This window comes from Pieris brassicae, chromosome 8 (assembly GCF_905147105.1).
Source record: "Pieris brassicae chromosome 8, ilPieBrab1.1, whole genome shotgun sequence".
Classification (NCBI taxonomy): domain Eukaryota; kingdom Metazoa; phylum Arthropoda; class Insecta; order Lepidoptera; family Pieridae; genus Pieris; species Pieris brassicae.
Window position 1 is genome coordinate 20,815,338 of NC_059672.1, and position 26,348 is coordinate 20,841,685.

The 26,348-nt window shown below is 33.8% G+C and overlaps 1 protein-coding gene across 1 annotated transcript in view; it reads left to right on the plus strand.

Moving 5' to 3' along the window:
- The first annotated feature begins 10,389 nt into the window (after positions 1–10,389).
- LOC123713354 overlaps positions 10,390–26,348 on the plus strand; it is a 34,303-nt gene continuing 18,344 nt past the window's right edge. Inside the window, exon 1 of the mRNA XM_045666966.1 lies at positions 10,390–10,503. The gene's annotated coding sequence lies outside the window, so the exon portion shown is untranslated. The remainder of the gene's footprint in view (positions 10,504–26,348) is intronic.

Here is a 26,348-nt window from a genome sequence, read left to right on the forward strand (position 1 = left end):
GATGGATTAGCGATGCCCGTAACGTTATTATTATCGGAAAATAATTAATATGAATGGGTACTGATTTAAATATTTTGGTTACAAAAATATACCAGCCAAACGTTGACTTTCTATTGAAACTAAAGTATGACGTTACTTTTCTAATATTCATATTTTAATAAATGAACATGCAATTTATTTATACATGAAAAAAATATTAAGATCGTAAGAGCTGATAAGTTTCTCAAGCTGCCAAAGGATGTCGCTAGCTACACTCCTGCACTTCTAACGAGGAAATGACAATGTTGCTTACAAGATATATACTTTATTATATCTATGATTTTTGATAGTTTTAATTCTTATAAGTTTATTTAATAAAAATATCTTGTAAGTAGCGCTATTGGAATTTCAAATAAAATAATGTCGCCAAGTGTTGAATATGTAACTAGGTCGTGAATGTAATGGTGTTGTCAGTCGCCTCTCAAGAGGACTCTGACCGGCCTGAGCTCTTTTCTCCACTTACGACAATAGATTCAACTTTTAAATTTGGGAATACTTTCTTTCCAGATCTAGTTTTTGTTCGCGTTATAAATTAATTTAACACAACATATTTATATTGAAATATTTAAGCATATTTTTTACTAATACTTAAAGACACATAATTATTAATTATGAAATACTATTTGTGTTAAAAACCTTCTCTTCATCATTCAAAGACATTTAGCGAGTACATTTCAAGGTAAATTTTCAATATTTTTCAAGAAATTTGACTATAGTTTTAATAAAAAATAACTATAATTATGCATTAAAAAATTGAGTAATTTAGTAAAATTAAAATTTAATTTATATTGTGTAATTACACACATATTTCTATTTTAATTAGACGCGAGAGTGGAATAATGGATTTTGTCACAATAAGTACGAGGAGAACAATTGCCGTCAAACAAATTGCCAATAATTGTTTGGGCTCTGTGGTTTATCTTTAAAAATGAAAATATAAGGAACCTCTTTGTAACTTTTGTAATAATTTTCAAGAAAAATCTTATTGTTATGTAAAGATAAAAGGAAAAGATAAAAGCGGATCAAACCCTCAATATCTTTAACAAAACGTCGAATTCTCACGAGTAAATACCCTGGATGTGTATTCTGTTGGAGAGAGAAATGGGGAAGTAGTCGCTAGATTCTTGTTAGATTTTTTTATATATTAGGTCCTTACATATGAAATTGGCGTTTTGTCGTACTGGCTAGTTTGACCTCAAATACCTCCTCTTTGGTTAGGAAATTCAAATTCAAATTTGTACTGCTATTTACTCATGTATTTGTGCTTCGATGACCGTCATTCATTTGTTTTTTTCTTCTGTTTTTTTCTGTTTGCGTCACTCATTTTACAAAATGGAAAACTTAAAGTATCGCATTATTTACGAGTACGAGTTCCGCCGTGGCACTAGTGCTGCGGAAACGACTCGAAGGGTGAGTGATGTGTATGGCGGTCATGTTGCAAAAGAAAACACAGTTCTTTTTTGGTTCCAACGTTTTCGATCTGGAAATTTCGACCTGCAGAACAAGCCCCGTGGACGGCCTGAGACCCAAGTTGATAATGAAGTATTGAAGGCTACTGTGGAAGCGGATCCATCGCAAACCACGTCCGAGTTAGCTGCAGGTTGCGGTGTTAGTGATAAAACTGTTTTAATTCACTTGAAGCAAATTGGGAGGATTAAAAAGCTTGAAAGGTGGGTACCTCACAAATTGACTGAAGCAAACCGGCAAACGCGCGTCGATTGCTGCCTTACATTACTGAACCGGCACAATAATGAAGGTATTTTAAACCGAATCATTACCTGTGATGAAAAATGGATTCTTTACGATAACCGGAAGCGCTCAGCGCAATGGTTGGATCCTGGCCAGCCAGCTATATCCTGCCCGAAGCGAAAATTAACCCCAAAAAAGTTACTTGTATGCGTTTGGTGGACTAGTGCCGGTATTCTTCATTGCAGTTTTCTCAAATCTGGCCAGACTATTACGGCTGATGTCTATTGTTAGCAATTGCAAACCATGATGCAAAAGCTAGCGGCTAAACAACACAACGACAACGCTAGACCACACACTGCACAACAGACGGCTACCAAATTAGAAGAGCTTCAATTGGAATGTCTAAGACATCCTCCGTACTTCCCGGACCTTGCTCCAACAGATAACCATTTTTTTTAAAATTTGGACAACTTCTTGCAAGGGAAAAAATTTAACTCTGATGGGGCAGTCCAAATCGCCTTCACAGATTTTATTGATTCCCGTCCGACTGTTTTTTTTTAGTAAAGGGATCAATGAACTACCTATGAGATGGCAAAAATGCATAGAAAACAATGGTTCATACTTTGATTAATAAAATATATTATATTTAAAAATATTCGACTTTTTGTTCCTCCCATACAAAACGCCAATTTCATATGTAAGGATTGTACAGAATATTTCAGATTCAAAACAATAAATAGTCATCGCTAAAACATCGTTGCCTCAAACTCAAGGTTTGTTGAAAGATCTGAGTGTAATAATATTTAACAGGCCATAATGAAAGGCTAAATTAATTATATTTTTCCCGCTCAATTATAGCAAACAGAAATATTAATAGCACCCAAGCAAAAGACTAGTAAATAATATATTTATCAAAGACGGCGAAAAATACTTTGTTTGTTTTCTCCGAGGCGTAAACATCGTTTGTTTTAACCTAGGGCTACAGAGCCACGAAACTGGAAACTTATCATTTAAAATGTATACTATAATACTCTTTCTATTATTAAATTTCAGGTGCGTTCAGTCTTGGCCGTAGGTTTTATGTTTCTTGATCCTTTTTTGTTTGTAGTTTTTAGGGCGTAACACAATACGATTTATATAAGCTTAATACAAAAATAATACGGAAGATTCCAACTCAATTCAACAACCTTTCTAATAAGATTTTGATTGCTTGAACATGGAATTACAGGAATTGTCTAAAGCATTTAATATTATGAATTACAAACGGAGAAACATTTCTGGTTATATTTGTAGTCGGAAAATGTCTAGATTGTTAAAATTAATCGATTTAACCTTACTGCTACTCTCTAACATTAGCATTTAATCTCGTAATTATATTGCCAATGTAGGTAATAGCGCGTGCGTCTAACAACTCACGACTGACACTCGGTCGCTAAAATTAAGAGACATGTATTACATACATACATACCAGCGAGAGGATCAACCTTCACGTTGGAAATGTGGTATTGGAGACGGCTTCTAAAAACACCACAGTCGTTATTCCGGACCACCATTTCCATCCTCAAAGAACTTTAAGTACAAAATAGATTTTCGTCGGTGGTACAGATATGGATATTGGAGTTCTTTGGGCATACCTTTTTGTGGAATTAAACTTATCCGAGTACAATATTTATTATATATTCGGGAACATGTGGAGGGGAAACGTGCACGAGGCCGATCTCCAACGCGTTGGACCGATTTTAATTAGTGCAAGAACGGCATCCACTCTGCAAAAGTGCTGTCAAGATTCGGAAGATAGACTAAAGCTTGGGTTCTGGAATAAAACCACGATGTAGACCAGAAACTGACCATGACCACTCAAAACAGAGCACAATTATCAGATATTCAGAAGAAATTGAATGATCTCGATCAATGGGAAAGCTGAAAATCCAGTAACATAATTTCTCGGGGAGTCCGTAGGCTTAGCTCTGTTTACCCCTCGCAATCGGTGTTAGGACCAGGAGTACCAGTACGGAGTACAACAGGTGGAATGCCATCAGGACCGCTCAAATTACATATGTATGTCCAAGATGAGGTTTTGCCGTTTCCGGAAGATAATTTGCAAGATCGGCCCTCCCATACGCAGCTTGAGTTAGCGTTTAACATACCTTAGTATGTGAAAAAAAATCTGAACTATAATACGCAATTTTATTTTTAATACTGCGTTGTTGCTTAATTAAATTTAGTGGCCCTACAGAAGGACGCTAGGGGATAATGATGTTTATTTTATAAATATCTTAAAAGAAGCAGATACCATTAATAAACCAGGCTTAGACATAATATCTTGTTAATGATGATTTAAACCTCAAAAAGGTCTGTAATATGGTTATTTATTTCCATTCTTTCTTAGGTAATGCGAAATTACAGCTCTTTTGGTATCCAACTGAAAAATGGTCTTTATATATGTCTATCTTATATGAATCAAATATGTTTTTGTAGATGCTTTTTAACTGAACTAAATGTTTATAGATTCGTAAGTACAAAGTGTTTTTTGTACCTCTGACCAGTGTACACTTCATTTCTTCTAAAACTGACTGAGACAGTACCAAAGTTACTGTTGATTATTTAATTTATGTGCTAAAGCGTAATTCTTTGGTTAATGATGGCAGACTCAAAAGAGAAGACATCAAAAACATCTATGAACATTTTGTATGACGTGTTTTGAGAATGTCAAAATTGTTTCTAAATTCAGAAATTATATTACTTTAGTTTAAAATATATTTGTCCGACAAAGTGTGAAACAAGTGGTGAAAAATAGCACTTGTGATAAGTGTGTCGTCCATGAGATGGAGAAACGTTTAAACTTTAAACACTTAACGAAATGGGTTTTGTATTAGGAGGTTATAAATATGTCATACCTCTTAGTTGGAAAAGTGTATATACATAATAAAAAAAGAACTATACAAAGAGTAATAAAGTATAATACTTACTTAATAAGAATCAATAAACTTAATATTGATAAATTAATCGCCAATTATGACTGATATTAGTGACGAACACGTATCCCAAGCTTTTGACAATTAAATTAAAGTATGACATGTAATAATAGTTAAATGATAATATTTTAAACTACTACTACTATTTCTAAGTCTAAAAATAGCTCAAGATAATTGTGTCCTCCGCTTTCAAAATGTCAAGGTGGAAGTGAAATACCACAGTGATCGATGCTCAGGTGATTGATAGATCCGGCTCAAACCGGTAACAACTGGAACGATGAAATTATATTAACCCGCCAAATTGAACTCGTTTCCGCAGTATTTTCTTTTTAATTTTTTTAGATAACGTCAATAATGGGAGTTATAGAAGTGTGATGTTTTGTTTGACGCCCGGGGTAGATTCAGGAAAGTTTAACATATAAACAATCAGATATTATTAGAACCATGTTTTTGATCTCGGGATGGTATAAATCTCCACCCCATGTCTTCTACCAAGTAGTAATTGATACGCCTAACGCTAAACGAGGCCTGCCGTATCCAAACCTGCTCACCTCCGCCAAACTGTTACTTATTGTAATTGTTAGAGCCCATTCTTATTTATTGCATCATTAAACACCAAAAGAATTGAGATAGCAGATAGCTTTAAATCAGACTAATGCTATGTTGTATGCTATTTTGAATAAAATTAAATAAAAATGATTATATTATATTGTATTCTTGAATATAAATGTTAATCATTGAAAATATTGTTACGAGCTAGGGGATCGGATAGAAAATGTCGTAGATTTATTCAAGGGTTTATTTCTTGAAAAATCAATGAGGAGTTTTTGGGCACAAATTAATTGCAGAGATGCACTTATAACACAGAAAAACAATCACTTATTACTTCCCTTATGCACACTTCACACTTCACACAGTACTTTATTCGCACTTTATCGCTTCGGTGTTTCTCCCTTGTTATAGCATTCAAAACTAAAGTTACTAGTCGCGTTTCGGCTCACTTATATATCCCTGGGAATAATTCTAAACAATATTCGAGAACTCTCTAGGCGGGATAGCTACTGAGTAGCGATTGTACAATTCTAGAACGTCCGCACTCTTTGTCTCTTTCGCACATTGCTCCGTCCTTGTCGTACGGCGTTCTAGAGTGCTCAGTCAAGCTTCGAGAAGGTTCCGATCTTCTCTCTCTCTCGTATCATTTCGTCCTTGTCCCACACCTAGAAAGTTCGGTCTAGTATATTCCTTCATCAAAGGGGTATAACTAGACCTGAAAACGGGTCTCCTGAAAACTGCACCACTCGACTCACATGTTCTGAAACTGACTGAAAAAATGTTTCAGCTTCCTGAAACTAGGGTAACATTATGGAATTGTCTTTTGTTAATAGCTTTTACACAAGAAGAAAAACACACAAAGAAAAACCAACTTACTAAATATTCCAAAACACTGTCACTAGACATTAAATCTTTAACAACAGCCTGCGTAAAACCTTCAAAAATGTATGGTTTGCCAAAAATACACAAACAAAACAATCCTTTAAGACCCATAGTCAGTCATATTGACTCACCGACATACAAATTAGCCAAACACTAAGTCTCAATATTATCCCCTCTTAGGGGGCACACTAGTGCTTATGTTAAGGACTCTTACCACTTTGTGGAAACATTGAGAGATCTCAAATTACTCCACACTGAAACCATGGTGAGTTTTGACATAGAGTCACTATTTACAAACTTACCACTAAATGACTGCCTAGATATAATTGCTAAAAGACCTAATGAACAGAACATGTCACCAGATTATATAGATATTGTAAAACACTGTCTCACATCAAGATACTTAATGTGGAAAGATGAGTTCTATGTGCAGGTTGATGGAGTAGCCATGGGTTCTCCGGTGTCACCTATAGTCGCTGACATCTTCATGGAGGACTTTGAGGAGAGAGCTCTGACCAATGTCCCGGTTAAACGTCGACTGTACAAGAGATATGTCGATGAAACATTTGTAGTACTCCCGAATGACAAAATATTTGCATTTGTAACACAATTAAATTCAATAAACAACAACATCAAATTCATTTGTAGTACTCCCGAATGACAAAATATCTGCATTTCTAACACAATTAAATTCAATACACCAGAACATCAAATTTACCGTTGAACAAGAAAATAACAAGCCCAAGAAGATTCAGCAATTCCTAAGACCAATCAAAAGTAACACCCCGTTGCAAGATACAGGTATATACAAACTGGATTGCGACTGTGGCCTGTCTTACATAGGGCAAACTAAACGCAATATGTCCAGCAGACTCAAAGAGCACATTGCAGACATAAGACATAGACGACACACAAAATCAGCAGTCTGTGAACACACACTAGATAGGCCTAATCATTACATACGCTTTGACCAACCGAAAGTACTTGCGGAAAAAAAAAGATTCTTCCCAAGATTGGTACGCGAAGCCATTGAAATAAAAAAACACCCCAATTTCAATAGAGAAGACGGCCTAAAATTATCAAACACCTGGGATCCAATAATATCCAAATTAAAACCTGAAGACAAACAATCCGCGAAAACAGAGGACACCGTGAGTCATTTTTGCAAAAACCCGTCGTCTTTTAGTCGATACCAACTTCGGAGCAATAAATACAGATAAAACAACTTTCTCTGCAGCTGTGATACTTTTGACATTTAACACCTTTCGTCTTCAGTCACCGTGACCACGCACACTGAAAAGTACGCGAAACGTCGGGAAAAAATTAAAATTTAGAATTATGTAAATAACTATAAGTTTTAAAAATATTGCATTGCTTTAATCCGTTCAAAAAGTGTTTTTTCTTAACTTTATGGAAATTACAATTTTCTAATATGTGATTGAAACGGTCAGAAATCATATTACAGCCTGCTGAAAAGTTCTCTAAGTAGTGGAAAAATCTAGAAACATTGCAGTCGACCCGTCTTCGTAACAATATAGTAAAGGACCATTGTAGCTTTTTCATTCAAAAATCACGAATTTATATAAAATTCAGATCTACGATAAGATATTCTTATTTATGTTCCTCTTACTCGTAAATCTGTTACACTAAAAAATTTTACAATATTATGATTTGCCCAGGTCTGTGCCCAGGCAATATAAAAAGGCGTTTACCACTGTCTGTACACCGGTGAACTACGATTTTACGCTCTCTAGTCTATCATTAAATAAATAAATTATAAACCAAGCATTTTAGCTTTAGTAAAAATAATGGGTGAAATTCTTTGAAGTAGTAACTTTCTCTAGGACAATAGAAAAAAAATCAATACTGTCTGACATAAGAATGGAATAATTTCAGTCGATCTTTTGTTTGGTTGAGTTTCAGAGCGTTGACATTTCTGTCGAAACGAATTAATTGACCCAGATACAGGTCAAGAGGAGGTTAATACGCGACAATGGAAATTTATCCTAAAATATTGTTACGAGCTAGGGGATCGGATAGAATATGCCGTAGATTTATTCAAGGGTTTATTTCTTGAAAAATCAATGAGGAATTTATGAGCACAAATTAATTGCAGAAATGCACTTATAGCACACAAAAACAATCGCTTATTACTCCACTTATGCACACTTCACACAGTACTTTATCACTTGTATTCACTTTATTCGCACTTTATCGCTTCGGTGTTTCCCTCTTCTTATCGCATTCAAAACTAAAGGTGACTAGTCGCGTTTCGGCTTGCTTATATATCCCTGGGAATAATTCTAAACAATATTCGAGAACACTCTAGGCGGGCTTGCTACTGAGTAGCGATTGCGCAATTCTAGAACGTCCGCACTCTTTGTCTCATTCGCACGTTGCTCCGTCCTTGTCGGACGGCGTTCTAAAGTGCTCAGTCTAGTTTCCAGAAAGTTCTGATCTTCTCTCTCTCCCTCTCGTATCATTTCGTCCTTGTCTCACACCTAGAAAGTTTGGTCTAGAATATTCCTTCATCAAAGGGGTATACCTAGGCCTGAAAACTCCTGAAAACGGGTCTCCTGAAAACTGCACCACTCTACTACACATGTTCTGAAACCGACTGAAAAAAGGTTTCAGCTTCCTGAAAACTAGGGTAACATTATGGAAATTACAATTTTCTAATATGTGATTAACCCTCTCCTGGAACGGTCAGAAATCACATTACAGCCTGCTGAAAAGTTCTCTAACTAGTGGAAAAATCTAGAAACATGGCAGCCGACCCGTCTTCGTAACAATATGTAGCTTACTTTAAACGTTAAACGTGTGTTTAAAAACATAAATTTAATAATAAACGTTATTATATGTATATACATTTTTTATTAAATAATCCTATATTTTTCCCAATGGATCCATAAATAACTTTATGGAATAGTATATTTAATATAACATGTTTATCTCGCTGACACAGCAGCTAATAACGCGAAGAGTAATTTATTAAATACATTATAGTTAAAGTCTTGGGTAGATTCACCGAAGGAACTATCTCAATTTAGAAGACACAAATAGCTTAAATCAAAGATTGGCCTGTGAAATAGACGCAAAAGTATGATTGCTTCATTCTCGGGGTAAATAGTTCCCAACTCTATTCTAAACTCAATACAACATTTTCCATTAATTTGACGCATACAAAATTCAAAGATATAAATTTACACAAAGAAACGGTTTCAGTATTAAATCTGTATGGTTTGCTTTATATTTTTTTATAGAACAGGGGCAAACGGGCAAGATACCGCTGCCCATGCACACTTACAATGCCAGCCGGCTCGCGAGTGCGTTGCCGGCCTTTTAAGAATTGGTACGTTCTTTTCGTGAAGGATCCTAAGTTGAATTGGTTTGGTTCAGTGAGCAGCTGGTTCACCATAGCGGTGGTGCTAGGCAAAAATTGCCTAGCACCTAAAACAGAGATTAGAAAAACTAATTATGTAATTGTAATATTAAAAAATGCAACTGGACAAGGAAATGGAATTCTTTTAAATTTAATTTTATGCGCGCCTCAGCTTGTAGAAAATAAAACAGCATTGATAAAACTCGCGTTTTTCATTTCCCGTTTTTTTATTGATTATCCTTTATAAATACGTTTCTACAATCTACGAACAATTAAATCTCCAATTTTACTAAAGATATTCGGTCTGTTGAGTAAAATCGTTAGGCAACTAATGTTTTGTATCGTCCATTCAGTATTTTATCAAAGCTTTACAGCTCATTAGCGATAGCATTCTCCAATCATCAGGAACACATTAAGAAAAGGCACTGAATTCACTTCATTTCGCTCTAAATTAAGTAAATTTTGGGTTCAGTCTTATCTTAAATAGATTCTAGTATATTTAATTTATCCTAAATATAAAACTCAAATTAATATAGAATACTTTAAAGACATAGTGTTTCTATTATGGGGACAATTTTTTAGTTTATTCGTTTTGCCTTGTTGATAAAGAATTTATTATTGCATATATCTCATACAATTTATCTCAATAAAAAATATACTGTGAGCTAGTATATAGAAACCACACATCAGCATAAATATAGTATTCAGTGTTGTTATTATCTTTGATTAGGAATGTGGTAAAGGCGAAGGACCAGCGTCCTTATATACATGGTTTAAATCAAATATCCCAACGTGTGCTTGAATCGCTGCATGTACAACAAAGTACGTATAGGATGCCGTAGGCTTGATGTAGCTCAGTACCTTTAGGGCGCGCGCTCGTAGCTAACGTCTACGAGATCTCGTAGACTATACGGCGATTTGTTTCGTTTCTATATGTGTGAGTGACTTTGGCAGTTTTGTTACTGTGTTAAGTTATATTTCAAGGTAAGCTTTTTTTAAATATTCATACATTTTTTTCTTTTGATTGATTCTCCTTCTTTGTTTGTTTGTCTGTATAAAAGTGATTATTATCAATGATCTACATGACGTATGTTTATTTTACTTCTATGAATAAATTGTGTGGAGATACATAATTAAAAACCAACAAGTCTGTGAAAAGGCCATATAATTTGTCCCTGTTTATGTTGCTTTTCTCTTTGAATAAAGGCACAAATTATTTTCGTTGTTTAGGTATAAATAATACTTACATGTCTTTTATTTACTTAATAAATAAATAAATTAAAAGGATGTATATATATCAAAATATATAATTTAAAATATTTGAAAGGCATTATAGTAAAAGGTACCTGACTGTTTTCATGTAAGGGAAGGAAATATGCACTACAGAAGAATTACAATTTTTTATCTCTTAGATGTTACTCTTAGGCATTTCAACATTTATAAAAAAAACTAGTAACAATGCAACTAATAGCTATAATACGAAGCTGAGATGTTAAAAAGTGATAAATGTAATCAATTTAAATGTTTATCAGCAACCATGGTTCCTTATTGCCGATAAAAGGTAGTTTATAAAGCTTTAGTGGTTACACAATCACACCCACACCCACACCCTGGTTCATGTTACCGTGTGGGTGGATAACAAATACACAATAAATATTCTATGTTTTTCCTACACTCGGAAATTTTATATTGTTGTTCTCCGGTTTTCTCATGATAAGTCTAATAGTATGGAGAAATAGTTTAACAGAACTCGGTGCATAATAGCAACATCACGAATTTAAGGTTTCATCGCTGAGAACTTTTTGACATCTATAGAACAAACAGTTTGTGGCGTATATTATTTGTGCCTTGTGACAAGTGTTTGCTTTCCCAAAGATGTTTTCCTATATTATTATTATTATTATTCTCATCGGGTACACTGTTGACAAAGCAGTCGTGACCGCTATGTAGTAGGTATTAGGCAGATGAGATGCACTTACGACGTTTTGCCATTGTTCCCTATTAGAGGTCATCCTGATTGACTCATTGACTGAACCTCCTACGGCAGACTTGATCTGGCCAAACCAACGCGTAGGTGACCTTCCGCGTGGTCTAGTGCCTTTCACCTCCCCCTGGACGACGACGAAAGCGTTCTATGGACTGAACACCACGCCAAGATACGTGTCCGGAGAATGTCTTGATGCGAGATTGTACAGTTGAAAACAGACGCTGCTTAAGACCGAGTTCTTGAATTATCAAGACGTTCGTACGAAACTCGATCCATGAAACCCCAAGCATTCTCCTCCTGCACTTCATTTACAGAGCATCTATTTTCTGCCTTTACACATCTCGCAAGGTCCACGTTACAGCCGCGTACTGAAATATGGGGAATATAGGTGTCTTCACGAACCTGATCTTCGTGGCTTTTGTTTTATTCTCCATATTTTATGCATCTTGTCCATAGCCGTTCTTTTGATGCCCATACATCGTTTGACCTCATCGTTGCATACGCCATTGCTTGAAGCCCCAAGATATATATAAGATTGGATCACTTTGCATTTCGCGATTTGAGTCGCTTCAAAATTATTAAAATATGTTTGAAAACTAAACTTAACGCTGAACTATTATATTTACTGTATTAGCTACTTATGTACGTATATATACTTGAATTTATCGTCAAGTCGACTACCAGCAAAAAAAAACATGAGTTTCTATTTTATTTAAATGTTACATACAATACAATGCTATCTAGTTTCGCACAACTGAAATGTTTTGAATTATAAAAGATTTACGCGTTTTTTTCGCGTTTTTGTTTTATTTATATGTTTGTAGTTAATAGAAATACATGAGTATGGTCGTAAAATATATAGTGAACCTACCTAGGGCCAGGAGGAGAATCACATTACGCCTATAATTTCCTTAGGGAAGCACTTTATCTAATATTAAAGAGGTCACGATATAGCCAGCCCGACACGGAACATTTTATTCAATACGCCTTGAAAAACTATACGAAACCCGTTTACTAGAATAGAATTGCACATTTACAAGTGTTTTAGAAAACGACACTTGGATTTCTTTATTGAGCCTAGATTATTATTTTGTTAGAGACGTCTCAGTTAATTATTACTGCGGCCATTTTATTCCAAGCAAGCGAAACAAGATGTCTGCTTCGATCGGAAATTGCCTATTGGAAACAATCCATATGCTGTGTGCATTATTGAAACGATTAAGCATGTGATTTTCAACCGTGAAGGCGGTCCTTCAAACTCCGGTTGTGCATCAATGGATTTTTCTGTGTGCAATTCATGCTTTGAGGACTAAATCTAAGCCTGTGATCGTAGCGCCATTGGAGTTTAACCTAAATTGTAAATATTCTTAATTAAATTCATCATATCAGAAAGTAGTTTGCTTCTCATAACATCACGGAAATTTCGTATATCAGGTGACTGAAATTTATTTTTCAAGTATTAAGCGCCCTTGAAATAAATTGCTAAACACAAGCGAGTCTCATTAAATTAGTGCGGATGGCGTTTCCGGGTTTGCTAAGTTGCCTGCACAATGGATTCTTGCTTTGAGCTGTCTCTGGGGTGCTTCCATTGAATGTAGTTTAAACACTACAATGTCAACACTACATATAAGCCTTTTACTATCAAATTAGTTGACTTTCCATTCTCTTCTGGAATGAATTAGTTTATAGCTGATGATCTAGCTAACTAATGTAGCAGTCGCTTTTTATTCGCATTATTTAATTCATTTACTAAAGTAAAATCTAAAACCTCAAATAGCTATTAAATATTGTATTTCGTATTTCTATTCAAAAAATTTGCCATATCTATTATTTCAATAAAATCTTCAGGTTTTTTACAAAAAGCTGTTAATATGTCAGACTGAGCAGGCATGATCCTTGCAAGTTTTGATCGAGTATTTTCAAATAAATCTGGATTTAGATTTACATTTAAAAATAAATCCCAGAACGTTTTTCATACGTTAGTTCTTTGACTTATTAAAAACTTTTCTTGATCATAAACACTATACATTCCTCTTACATTTAAAGTGATTTTTTCATGTTATAACTTACACGCTACACGTGTTGTAAATTGCACGTGGCATTTGTGTTCATATCTTTATTACATTATTTAAATATCGTTATATTAACACATATAAATTAAACATTTTTGTTTAAAAATTTGTTGAGTATTACCTAAAATTATTTTTTTAACATTTATAACGAATTAGTGATACTGGTGTCCTATGAATAGGCTAGTTATGCAAATGATAAAGCTAATTAAGATTTTATAATATTTACTCTTACAACTACAATAACTTATACATTTAGAAATAAATGTATAAAGTAAAAGGGAAAAATGGCTCTTCGCCATGTCGATCAGTGAGCTGATATAGAAATATTTCTTCTCAATGAGGAAGTTCTATGCGAACATAATAAGCATTTCCTAAACCCTAGCTAATAAATACTCCTACAGAGACAAGGAATTGGTTTATAAATCTTATTATTGGCCTGTCCTGTTGGTGAAGGCGGATTTCACCTAACAACGTTTGCGGGATCAGAATCACCTCAAGTAAACCTGAGCATCATATAATTTATCGATTCCCTAGTAGGACTTTAGAAAAATTAGATAAGAAATTTATTTTTCTTCATTATGTCTTAAGATAGATGCACTTTAATCCCCTATCTCGATATTTTCTTCATTCCATGAGTATAATCTCTTAGCAGAGTGAGTTAAAAATGTTTGGCATTGCTCGAAAGAAAGTATAATTCCATTAAATATATTATCTACATTTACAAAGTTGTAAGGTTCTGCGATACGTGGATATAACGGAATAAAATATTTATCCGGAGCTGGATATACTCGGCAGTTGGCTGATTAATTTAAGGCTGTTTGGCTAGTAATTTTATTGTATTTAATTATTTTATAAAATTAATATGTACAATAACTGTCATATGTTTTTAAAAAAATGTTATAAACCTTTTAACTAAAGCGATAGATATAGCACTATACTTGTAAATGTCGTGGTAAACTTTAGCAAATAAATACTGTATCATACTGCCTCATTCATGTTTTATAAAAAAAAACGCAAGAGCCATTTAATTTCACATTGTATTTTCCTTAAAATCGCTTCATTCTTAAGTAAAGTTAATCTAGCACTCTCAAAGTAAATGAAGTATGTTTAAATGGTTTAAGCTTCGTGACACCAGAGTTAGGAGGACATTTCCGCAAAATTTCTCTGGCGCTTTCTAGCGCTTTGTCGTTTTACTTGGATTAAATAAGTTTTGCTTTTGAGAGAATATTAGTTTACATTATGCGGGAAAAGTTAAAATGGTAGCAATTTTTCATTTAAAAAACTTATATTTTCCGTAACGAGTAATGAGCAGTGTTGCCTTTAGGCTTATTGGCTTCAGCGGCCGAGTCAGTGCTCATACAGTGCAGGAAAACATCGTGACGAACCCGGCTTGCGTTAGTCCCAAAAAGTCGACGGTGTGTGACAGTCAAAGTTATAAAACATTTGACTTCAGTTTCAAACGGAAACATGTTTTATTGCTTATGCCTATTTGCACTTTAGCAGCGTAGCATTACTACTTGCATAAATCCAGAAACGAAATGTTTTTCTATTAACTACGAACTTGTTGTAATAAGTCCGAGTAAGAAAATAAGTATCTGTAGAAACATTTTAGAACTAAACGTACTATTTTCAAAGAAAATTTCCAATCAACTTTTAGCTAAGTTTAATGAAAACCTCTTGAAGTTCGGATTTGATCAAAGATCTTATTAATTACAATGTACTTCAATAAGGCTTTACAAAGAAGGAAGAGTTTTAAGAAGGTTCGGTTTTACAAATCTGATTAAAAAAGTTGCTGTGCGCGTGTTTTACATCATGATAAAAATCGTAAATTCTCAGGATGGCAAGCTGGTTTCTTCACAAAGTTTCGTTCACTGTATGAAGGAGTATTCAATTTATTACGTGGATAGAAAATTCCATGTACATTGCTGCAAATCTATATATGTGATTCTATATCTTATCTATACTAATATTATGAAGAAGAAACATTTGTGTTTTTGTATTTATGTTTGTAATGTTTACACACAAAAGTTACTGAACCGTTTTGAAAAACGATTTCACAATTAGAAAGGTTATATTACATTTTAAATAAAAATTAGAATCCCTTAGAATAACTTTAAAAAAATTGTGAAAAAATTATCAAAATCAATAAAAAATCTATCATCGCGTGCTAAATAAAACGTGCTTTTTCGGGACTCAAAGGTCCGAGACGCACATTGATTGATAGTTGGTATGATATCAATAAAATACAAAGGTGAAAGAAAACAATTTTTAACAATGTGTAAAAGCTATGACCAAAGACAATACTAAAATAAAACTTTACAGTTAAAACAGCTTATATTCTTTTATTCTATTTCCTTCCTGCAATGTAGTAAAAATTAGTCTGCATTTAAGAAAAAAACATAAATATTGTAGCACATTATCTAATAATATTCGCTTTTGAGGTTGTGTGAATTGATATCTTTTGTTTTTATAGTACAGTAGTTATCAATATTGGTTGTTCAAAGCTTTCGATAAATGTATAATATTATTATTAGTTGAGGATTTCTTAACGAATCAAGTTTAAATGTGGCTGTTACAACAAAAATTATATTTTATTCGATAAATAGTTGGCATATTGATCTACTAAAACAGTATTAGAACATTTTATTAAAAAAAATGTAACCGCGATGACCGTAATATAATAATAAACTGATCGACAGCGTGAATTCGTGCAACCGCTAGCTTAATTACTAAATTATTGAAGGAAGCCAACAGGGCGCCGCTAAATTACCAATTACCAGCTAATGTACTTGCGATTAATCAAGGTAAGCTTTTCTAACACTAACAATGTCACGAGACAATCTATTGTTTACTTTAAAATTTATAGAATTTTTTTTAGGATTTATATTTTACCTTTTAAGGTCCTCAACCCTGGATGGCAGTGTAAGTAGGTAGAACAAGGTTTTTTAATATGTTTAGAGGACTTATAATAATAGTTTTCGTTATCACTTATGATTGGTTTTTGTGTATTATTAGCACGCCTCAAAGTTACTAAATAATAAGCCAATTGTTGTAGGTTGTAGGTTTGATCCCCGGCTGTGCTGCAATAGACTTTCTGTCTCTGCGCACATTTAATGTTCGCTCGAACGTTCACTGGGAAACATCGTGAGGACTTGTCTATTGGATCATAAAATAGATGTAGAAATCTGAGGCCCAGACCTAAAAAGGTAGTAGCGCAACTGATTTTTTTCTTTATTGTACTAATAAATAAAGGGAGACGGAAAAGTGTATTTACTCTTTTAGTTTATTTCTTTTTACTGCATCGATAAAACAATGAATGTTTAATTTAGCAGCTAGTGTTGGGGCAAATCAATACCAATCACAAACTAAATTCAAATAGGAAGACAGAATGAAAGCGATGGGTCCAAATAATTAAAAAAAGATCCAGATTAAAATGTCAAAATGTCGATAACAGGCGTTCCTGTCAAGTGGCACTTCGGCAAATTATCAAGTCTGACCTTTTATTACACTTAATTAACAATGTGATAAATATGATTAAATTCACCTTTGATCTAAATAAAATTAGAAGTAAAGGATAAGACATTTATTTTCATGTGCATAAACACACACACACATATATATTAAATTATATGACAAACAATAAAATTGTAATTATTTCCATTACCTCGTCATTAGTCCCTTTTTCGGGACGCAAAGGTCCGAAACACACATTTGACCTAAATAAAATTGGTTTAAGACTGCTTGTCGTGTCAGTCTCAAGATGACAACGAATGAAGCTCCACCTTTAAAATGTCAAGTTGGATGATAATTAACTCGGAATTATTGTATTTTTAAAATGTTACATAAATGACATTTGGCACGTGAATGTTCATGGGTAATCCCTATTCCTCAAACTCCGGTAAGCCTCCAGCCTATGTGTAATGTAATGTTCTCGTGTAACTAAATTGTATAAACTGGTGTTTGACTTAAATGCGGCTGTTTGATAATGAAAATGGTTTTATTCTTAATGCAAATTATTTTATAAAAATGATTTAGATATACAATTTTCTTACTTGAACAAAATATATATGTGCGTAACCGTACAGTATGCAGTTGTATTTACATAGCAAGTTAGATAAAACCAATCCTATTTCAATAATGATAAAGCCAATCGTTAGTTCTACAGTTTTAAGCCGTATCTCGAAACTGAGGACCATTCGTGAGATTAGTTGAAAGGTTTAGGAGAAAGGACTTGTAATCTCCCAATTTACAAGTAAAATGACTTTTGTGGGTTGGGACCAACTATTGAAAGGATTATAGAGCTACGGTTTCTATTTTATAGATAGCTATTTGGTCGCGACTTGGTCCATGAGGAGTCAGAAAAGTGTCGTTTAATTGGTCTAAGTATACTGACAGCGGGCAGTATCTTCGTTTTTGTATCTACGGTATATAAATAAACCTGTTTACTAAGACATAGTAGTCTATGAATGAACCGCTATAATGATTTTTAAAGGCCGACAGCACGCTTGCTATCCTTCTGGCAGTGCGAGTGTCTATGGGCGGCGGTATCACTTAACATCAGGTGAGCCTTCTGCCCGTCTGTCTCCTGTTACGTAAAAAATGAAAGAAGGTATGTTATGAAATGAAATGAAATCAGATTATGAAATGACACTTTATAATACTTATAATCCTTTTTAGAATAACTATAACTTACTTGTAAATGTAGTTTCAATATTCAGTTCGACTTCATAATTTCTTGACTTGAGTTAGAAAGACTCCGATCGATTCTATCATGATTGTATCTCAATGTGAGCATAAACAATATATCTGATGATTAGATAAGATAAAAAAAATTAACGAGAAAGAGGGTAAAACAGCTAAAGTGGATGAGGAAGAAGAATTAGGCACAATAACAAGAGAGCTCGCCTGCAGAAAATGAAGAGTGCTAACGTCCAAAATTAGTTTGGCTTCAAGTTTTCTGCTTAACTTGGCTGACCGTCGTACAAACCAGTAATTATAAAATACTTTTAATAATAATAATGACTATGTAATCACTATTAAATAGTCCTTAATTTATACATCTAGAAACACTGTCAAATAAAAAATACAACGAATTATGGTTGGAATTAATGTGGCTTTGATGTTATCAAATTATAGTGACAATAGCAGCAGACACTAACGCCATTATTTCGACATAATAAACTACAGTCAAATCTATTATAATGACATCGAAGCTATTACTCATATTTGGTCGTAAAAACCGATAGTCGTAACAGCCTATGATGTGATGTACCTTAGCCTTATACAATATAATACAGCCGGGAACTTTGATTTTGGTGAATAAAACCGGTATGTTGTTCTAAATGATTTTGTGGTAAAGGGTTTTGAGTGTACTTTTATATTTTTACATTATTAATATGGACTATCAATTAGTCGTAAATTTGAAGATCTAGAAATATTGGCAAATCGAATAGACTACAAGTATTAAAGGTAATAAACTGATTAGACTTTGACGCTGTTAATTTTTGAGCTCTGTGATATTTAATGACAATGGAAGCTGGACCAGCGCGCCTTTGCTCTGTCTTATATGGTTATGGATCTGTTTAAAGAATTTTCACTCTTAGTATTTTTTTTTCTCTTACTGACCTTTTATTTTTAGTCTGTAAATACTTGTTTAATGTTGTAGTTTTACAACGATTTCTATATGTCAGCGATAATGTAATAATACGTTGCCATTTGTTTTATTAAATTGTCAACATCACAGACATCTTAGTTCAGTTGTTCTCAGACGTTCACACTGCCTTATTTTAAAATAAAAACCCAATTCCGGACCAAGATAGTGATAACTATGTAGATTATATTATTTGCTTCAAATCTTCGATGTATAGTTTGAAACTCTGTTTAAAATAAGGGGATGAAAAAGGTGAAAGAGAGAGCCATTTCGTTAAGTAACTGAAATTGCTCTTATATTTTCCGTACTTTATATTTGTTTATATAATTCGTGATAAGCAAGGCTGCTGCTGGAGCGCTAGTGTGGAGAAAAGTTCTTGAAACAAAACGAAAACGAGTTATATTAATACCTAAAAAATCTTTTATATTCGTTATACAATGTCTGTCTACTCAATATTTTCCTACATTTTCACGGAAAATGCTACAAAATGCCTGGATTACGTCAATCTCAATTTATTCCAGTGCATAGATTTATCAAGCTTTCAGCGTTGATTTTTTTACCTATAAAGATGCTTATTGAAAACATACGATTCTGTTTTAATGTTTGACTCATTAATTTTAATTGCAATTTTAAACTACCTATGTACTAAATAAATGTAACGACTTGAAACACATTTACAAAAAAAACTTTCCCTGTATAAATTACCACGTTTTTAAAAAAGGTCAGAACAGAATACATTAAGGAATGGGAAAAAAATAAGTGTGTAAGTCCGAAATATACATTACAAACTCAACAAATTAATTGTATAATCACTTTTGTGCGTGTATGCTTGTGTCTCATATATTATCTATCAAAACGCTGTGCTGTATCTTACAAAACTATATTATGTTTATGACCCTTAAGCTACGAAGCATGCACATTGACATGGATAGTACAGTGAGACAAGAACATGCAATTCAAAGACCCTTAACTATTTGATCTCTGCTATAGATGAAAAAATATATGTTTAATTTAAAACTATGAGAAAGTGAAAATTTGTGTCTATTGAAATTCATCTCCTTTTTAGTAGAAGTAAATTCTCAATATATATTCAGCAATAAATTCATCAAGCGGCAGACAGAGATTTAAGCGTTTTCGTTATCAAATAAATCAGTTAGGATTCCAGTTATTTGTTTGGACATTTTATTACCTTCGCTGTACTTAGGCACAAGTCATCTGATTAATTCACCAGATTTATTGCTTCGGGATGAAACTACTTTATTTTGAGATTTATAATAAAGATCAGAGGGTACTTTGGATTATGTTTTCGACATTACGTTGTTGGTAATATATAATATCTGTTTGAAGTAAGCCAAAAATACAATGTTCTTTTTAAACATCATGTGTATTATGTATACGTAAGTAGGTAGTACATTTTCAATGCCTACCAACAATTATTTTTGTTTTGTTAAAAACAAAAAACACACTAACTTTCCTAGTTACATTGTCATATCTCTAGAACGCACAGTACTGTGTGTTGTTTTATTGAATAAGGTATTTAGTATTAAGAATAAATGTCAGTCTAATTTCGACCGTTCTAGAGTTTTGTTTGTCTCTCATCGTCGCGATTTGACTTCCTAGTACCTAAGAAGATATAGTGGTCGAGCAAAAAGATTTTTAATAAAATAAAATTGTTAACCTAAACGTAGATAATGTTATAAGTGTACTTTTAATTTCTTTTTAATTGCAAGCCCTATTATACATTGATAAGCCAAAAGATTTTCTATATTTTCCCCTATAGGGATCATAATAATCGGACATCTTTCGGGCACAGCTAAAAATCATCACTCCGTAAAATGAATGAATATATTTCCGAGTTGGAATACGGGATCAATAAGACCCAGAGGTGATTGTTTCCATGAATATTTTATCCAATTTGACTTCGCTATTGTTTTTATGAACACGTTAAGTTTGAGTTCTCGAGAGGATTGGGAATAGGTTGGGAGTTGAGGATTATGTGACTTTCAAGTGTTTCGATAACATTTACTTTCATAGTCTCACATATTTATAAACTCAAATATCATATAACCTATTAATTAACTATTAAATACTTAAGCTGTCATGTAATAAAATTACGAATATAAAGTAATCCTACAGATAAAATTAATTAATGTAACAAAAAACAATGACTAACCTTAAAATATAATAGCTAAAATATATTGTTACGAAGACGGGTCGACTGCAATGTTTCTAGATTTTTCCACTAGTTAGAGAACTTTTCAGCAGGCTGTAATATGATTTCTGACCGTTTCAGGAGAGGGTCAATCACATATTAGAAAATTGTAATTTCCACAATGTTACCCTAGTTTTCAGGAAGCTGAAAACTTTTTTCAGTCGGTTTCAGAACATGTGTAGTAGAGTGGTACAGTTTTCAGGAGACCCGTTTTCAGGCGTTTTCAGGCCTAGGTATACCCCTTTGAAGAAGGAATATTCTAGACCAAACTTTCTAGGTGTGAGACAAGGACGAAATGATACGAGAGAGAGAGAGAGAGAGAAGATCAGAACTTTCTCGAAACTAGACTGAGCACTCTAGAACGCCGTACGACAAAGACGGAGCAACGTGCGAAAGAGACAAAGAGTGCGGACGTTCTAGAATTGTGCAATCGCTACTCAGTAGCAAGCCCGCCTAGAGAGTTCTCGAATATTGTTTAGAATTATTCCCAGGGATATTATAAGCAAGCCGAAACGCGACTAGTCACCTTTAGTTTGGAATGCGATAACCAGAGAGAATAAAGTGAATACAAGTGATAAAGTACTGTGTGAAGTGTGTATAAGTAAATTAATTAGTGACTGTTTTTGTGTGTGTGTTATAAGTGCATTTATGCGATTAATTTGTGCCCATAAATTCCTCATTGATTTTTCAAGAAATAAACCCTTGAATAAATCTACGGCATTTTCTATCCGATCCCCTAGCTCGTAACAATATTATTAAAAGTCCCTTTAGAGATCTACTCGAATTCTTTGTCCGAGGTAGCTGCCAGCTCTTCGGTCTCTTGTGATGTCGACTAACCTTTTAGCAATTTCCTTAAAAAGCCTTATAGCGTTAGGACCCCACGGACCAAAGGTCTCGACACCGAATGGGACAAAATCATATTCGGAGCCTAGACCCCTGCATTTGCATGCGTTAGCTTTTTCAACCGCTTCACAAGCTGCTTCAGTTGTTGTTGGTTCCAGCGTGTCTGAACACGTTACATCCCATACCAGCGCCCAGCCCATCTTCCATGGAATCAAACTAATACCGGTCTCTTGCCAACGTCTCTTGTAATACCAGGCGGCTCAAGTAGACTTGGCACGTTGACGGTGGCACAAATTTCTATTAGCTATGCTCACTATATTTAATTCAAAATACAGGAGTTAAAATTTGTATAGCTATTTAATAATACTTGTTATTGACGGTATAATACAGTTGTTTGATAGTTTTACCCGACAAATGTTTAGCAGCGTTTTCCAAATCTTGATTTGTTCGTGCCGCGCGGTAATAGGTGGTTTTATTGAAATACTTTCAAATACGTAACTTAAAATATATTTAATTTGTTCTTATTATTTCTAATAGTAAAATATTCTTTAGTGAATATATGATCGGAAGTTTTCAAACTGCCCTGTAAGCCAAGCCAGAAAAAATATGAAATATATATTTATTTGTTCATTTTATTATTATTAATAATCTTCAATAAACTGTACAATTCAAGGAGTCTACCAAAGTATTAATAATACATGAACTCACATTGTTTCTAGAATGTCTGTTCCATCAGATGTTTATTCTTTTCGACGGCTTGCTCGGAGTTTTGAAATAACTTTATTATATGCAGCATTCAATTTCTTATTTCAAACTTGCAAGTTACAAGAATTCTGTATGAAAACTAAAGTCGAGATGTTTTTATTGTATTAGTCTTTACACTAAAAATAAAAATGCAGACTTGGGTGACCGAATCTTGTAAGTTCGATTAATATTATTATATGATTAATATGAAAGTAACATATATAGGATCCTTCTATAATGAATGACATAAACGCTAAAAACGCTTTCTACAAAGGCCGGCAACGCAATTACGAGTCTTCTGTAAATGTGAGTATCCATGAACGGCGGTATTACTTATCATCAGTCTCCTGCCCATTTGTCCCCTCATACATTAAAAAAAAACAAAAAAAAATCTTATGTACGTTAGAAACAGGCTTAAACGTTTCTAAAATATTCTAGAAAATAAAGCTTAAAAGGAAAGTAATTGACGCTTTAAAAATGCAGCACTCCTGTCAAAAAGGAAGCTTTTGCGACGCGTGTGCTATATAGATAATGCAAGCTGAGTGCTCTCATTCAATTTGCCTCTAACTTCGTTTATGTTCTGACAGTTATTTATTTAGATGCACTTTTCTAACTGTTAATAACGGATTGTTATAGCCTGTGGTATGTACCAGGTTATCGTTTGTTAAGGTATGTGACATGTAACAAAGTACACTTATCAACGTCAAGAGAAAAGATGTTAAATTGATTCTAAATTAACATTTCGTAAGGGCGTAGAGCTGGCAAGAACTACTGGGAAGAAACACTCCGCCACTATTTTTAAAAATTTCAATTTGAGATGTTATTGCCATAATTATAACACTACTATTTTAAATTATCTATACCGTATACGTGGGTAACACTGAAAATGTTCAGAACTGGCTAGTTATAAACATTGTTATGAAAACATTTTTGAATTTCAATTTTAGAACTTTGGTAACCTAATGTAGTATATTGCATTCATTCGTCATTAGTTTTTGTAAATTGGCAGCAAATCTAAAACTCCTGTTACACGTGAAAATTAACCTAACACGAGAAAATTTTCGGTCAATGATTAATTATGACTTTCGTTGTGGGCTTACTCAACAACAAAGCTGTGATAGACTGCGATTAGCATTTCTTAATTAATTCTCATCTCGTGCCGCTATTTACAATTGATTTAACGAGTTTAAGCGTTGACATAGTAATCTCAATGATGATTCGCGTGAGGGACGTCCTTTAACAGCGACTACTGAAGATAACATCAGTGGTGTGCGACGCATGGTAGAGGAAGATAAGAGATAACCTTTCAGTAGATACGGGCAAGCCTAGGCATTGGTATGAGTCAAGTTCAAAAAATATTACACGAACAATTAGGCTTCAGGTTTAAACCAAATAGTTTCCTCATACTTTAACCTTCGCATGAACTGGTGTCGTTAAATATTAGAGGTATAGGTTCAACGGTGCTGACTCAAATGCTGTATTTGACATCGTCACAGGTGATGAAAGCTAGATATTTTGCTACAAACCCGAAACTAAAAACAATCAGGCCAGTGGTTGTTTCCTTTCGTGAATCGGCCAACTAAGGTTAAGAAAGAAAGAAGTCAAGGAAAAAAGATGATTGCCTCATTCTGTGGTCGGAAAGGTCATTTCGCGACAGTTGTGCTAGAAGATGGAAGGACAGTTACTGCGGACTAGTACGTCAATCGCAGTTTGCCTGTTGTCTTGGAAAAAACCTCGAAGCAGGATCCTCCGTCACCACGACATTGCTTCAGCGCACTCCGCAAAACAGACTGTTGAATATTTGACTATGGAAGGTGTCGAAATAATGAGTCATCCGCCATACAGTCCTGACCTGGCACCCTGAGACTTTCATTTGTTCTCAAGAACTAAAGATAAAACTCGAGGTAATCGCTTTGCGAACCCTGAAGACGCGGTTAAAGCGTACGAAAATGCCATAGAAGAGACCCCTAAGGAAGAATGGGCCCACTGCTTTTCTCAGTTCCATCGAATGCGATGATGTATAGAGAGGAACGGAGATAACTTCGAAAACCAATAAAATTATTCTTAACATTTTCAGTGTTACCTTTGTATTTATTGGAATATTACGTAGATAATGATATATTGAATCATAAGAAAAGTAAATTTATCAGTAGTAACAACGTTTATCTTAATCCAAACAACTCGCCAGAAGCTTTATCATATTTAATTTGTATGTACAAGAAGGGTTTATTTGATGTCCTAGAACTCCAAAAATGGACATGGCGTAAACGTATTTCTACGTTTGTTTTATGAATTATTTTATTTTGAAGGTGATGTCGGTAATCATGCGCCAGAAAGTAATTTGCCGTTGCATACCATGTCTCAATTATGAAGTTATTGTCACCGAATTCTCTGAAACTGAATCATATGATAACCAACGCTATATATGGAAGCTGTATAAATTTTAGTTCAAGTCTAACAAACCTATTTAGGGATTAAATAAGGTTTACTATTCGCACAACGGACCAATTAAGAGTCTAATTGCGGAAAATGAGTCCACCTTACCTACCTAGGTTTACTATTTGATTTAGGTATTTAGTTAATCTCACGTCGGCGTCAGTATAAATGAAAGCAAAATTCGTTTAATTGTGAACAAAAATGAATGTTCTTGTAATTAATCTGTAAAAAGTTGAGATATCTGCGTCGCCCGGGAATTAAGCCTTTTCAAGCAAGAGAGGTTTTGGGTCATCCCTGATATTAAAATTGAAAAGTTCACAGGCAATTGTTTACTCAAATAATTACACTTTGAAATATGAGTTACAAGCGTAATAAGATATTATCGTCGTAATGAAATTAGCCCTAGTCTTCGATTTAATTCAAATTTTCCATTATAAGATTACTTTAAAGAATAAATTTTCATTGTTTAATAATTGGGCTCCGAAAAAAACAATAATTATGCAAAACTATATTTATGTTAAATTATATTTACATTATGTATTGTTTTAAACGAGAAATTTAAATAATAATCTTTACTTAAAATATCAATTAAATACTATAAAATCACGATTTGTGAATATGTAGTTATAAAATTGATGTATTCCTCCTAATTGTATCTTACTAGTCTGGCCATAAATACCACATATTTTTTTATTATTATTTTGAATTTGTAACACGTATATTATTTTAAAAACTTCTTACGATTTTGCGCCATTTCATATATTGTTTCGTGTTAATTATCAGTCAAGATCTGACTTTCAGTGATTATCATTTCACGGTTTTCACGATTAAAAAACACAGCATTAAGCGAAATGATAAAGTGTAAACTCACAGCTCTAAGGAAGT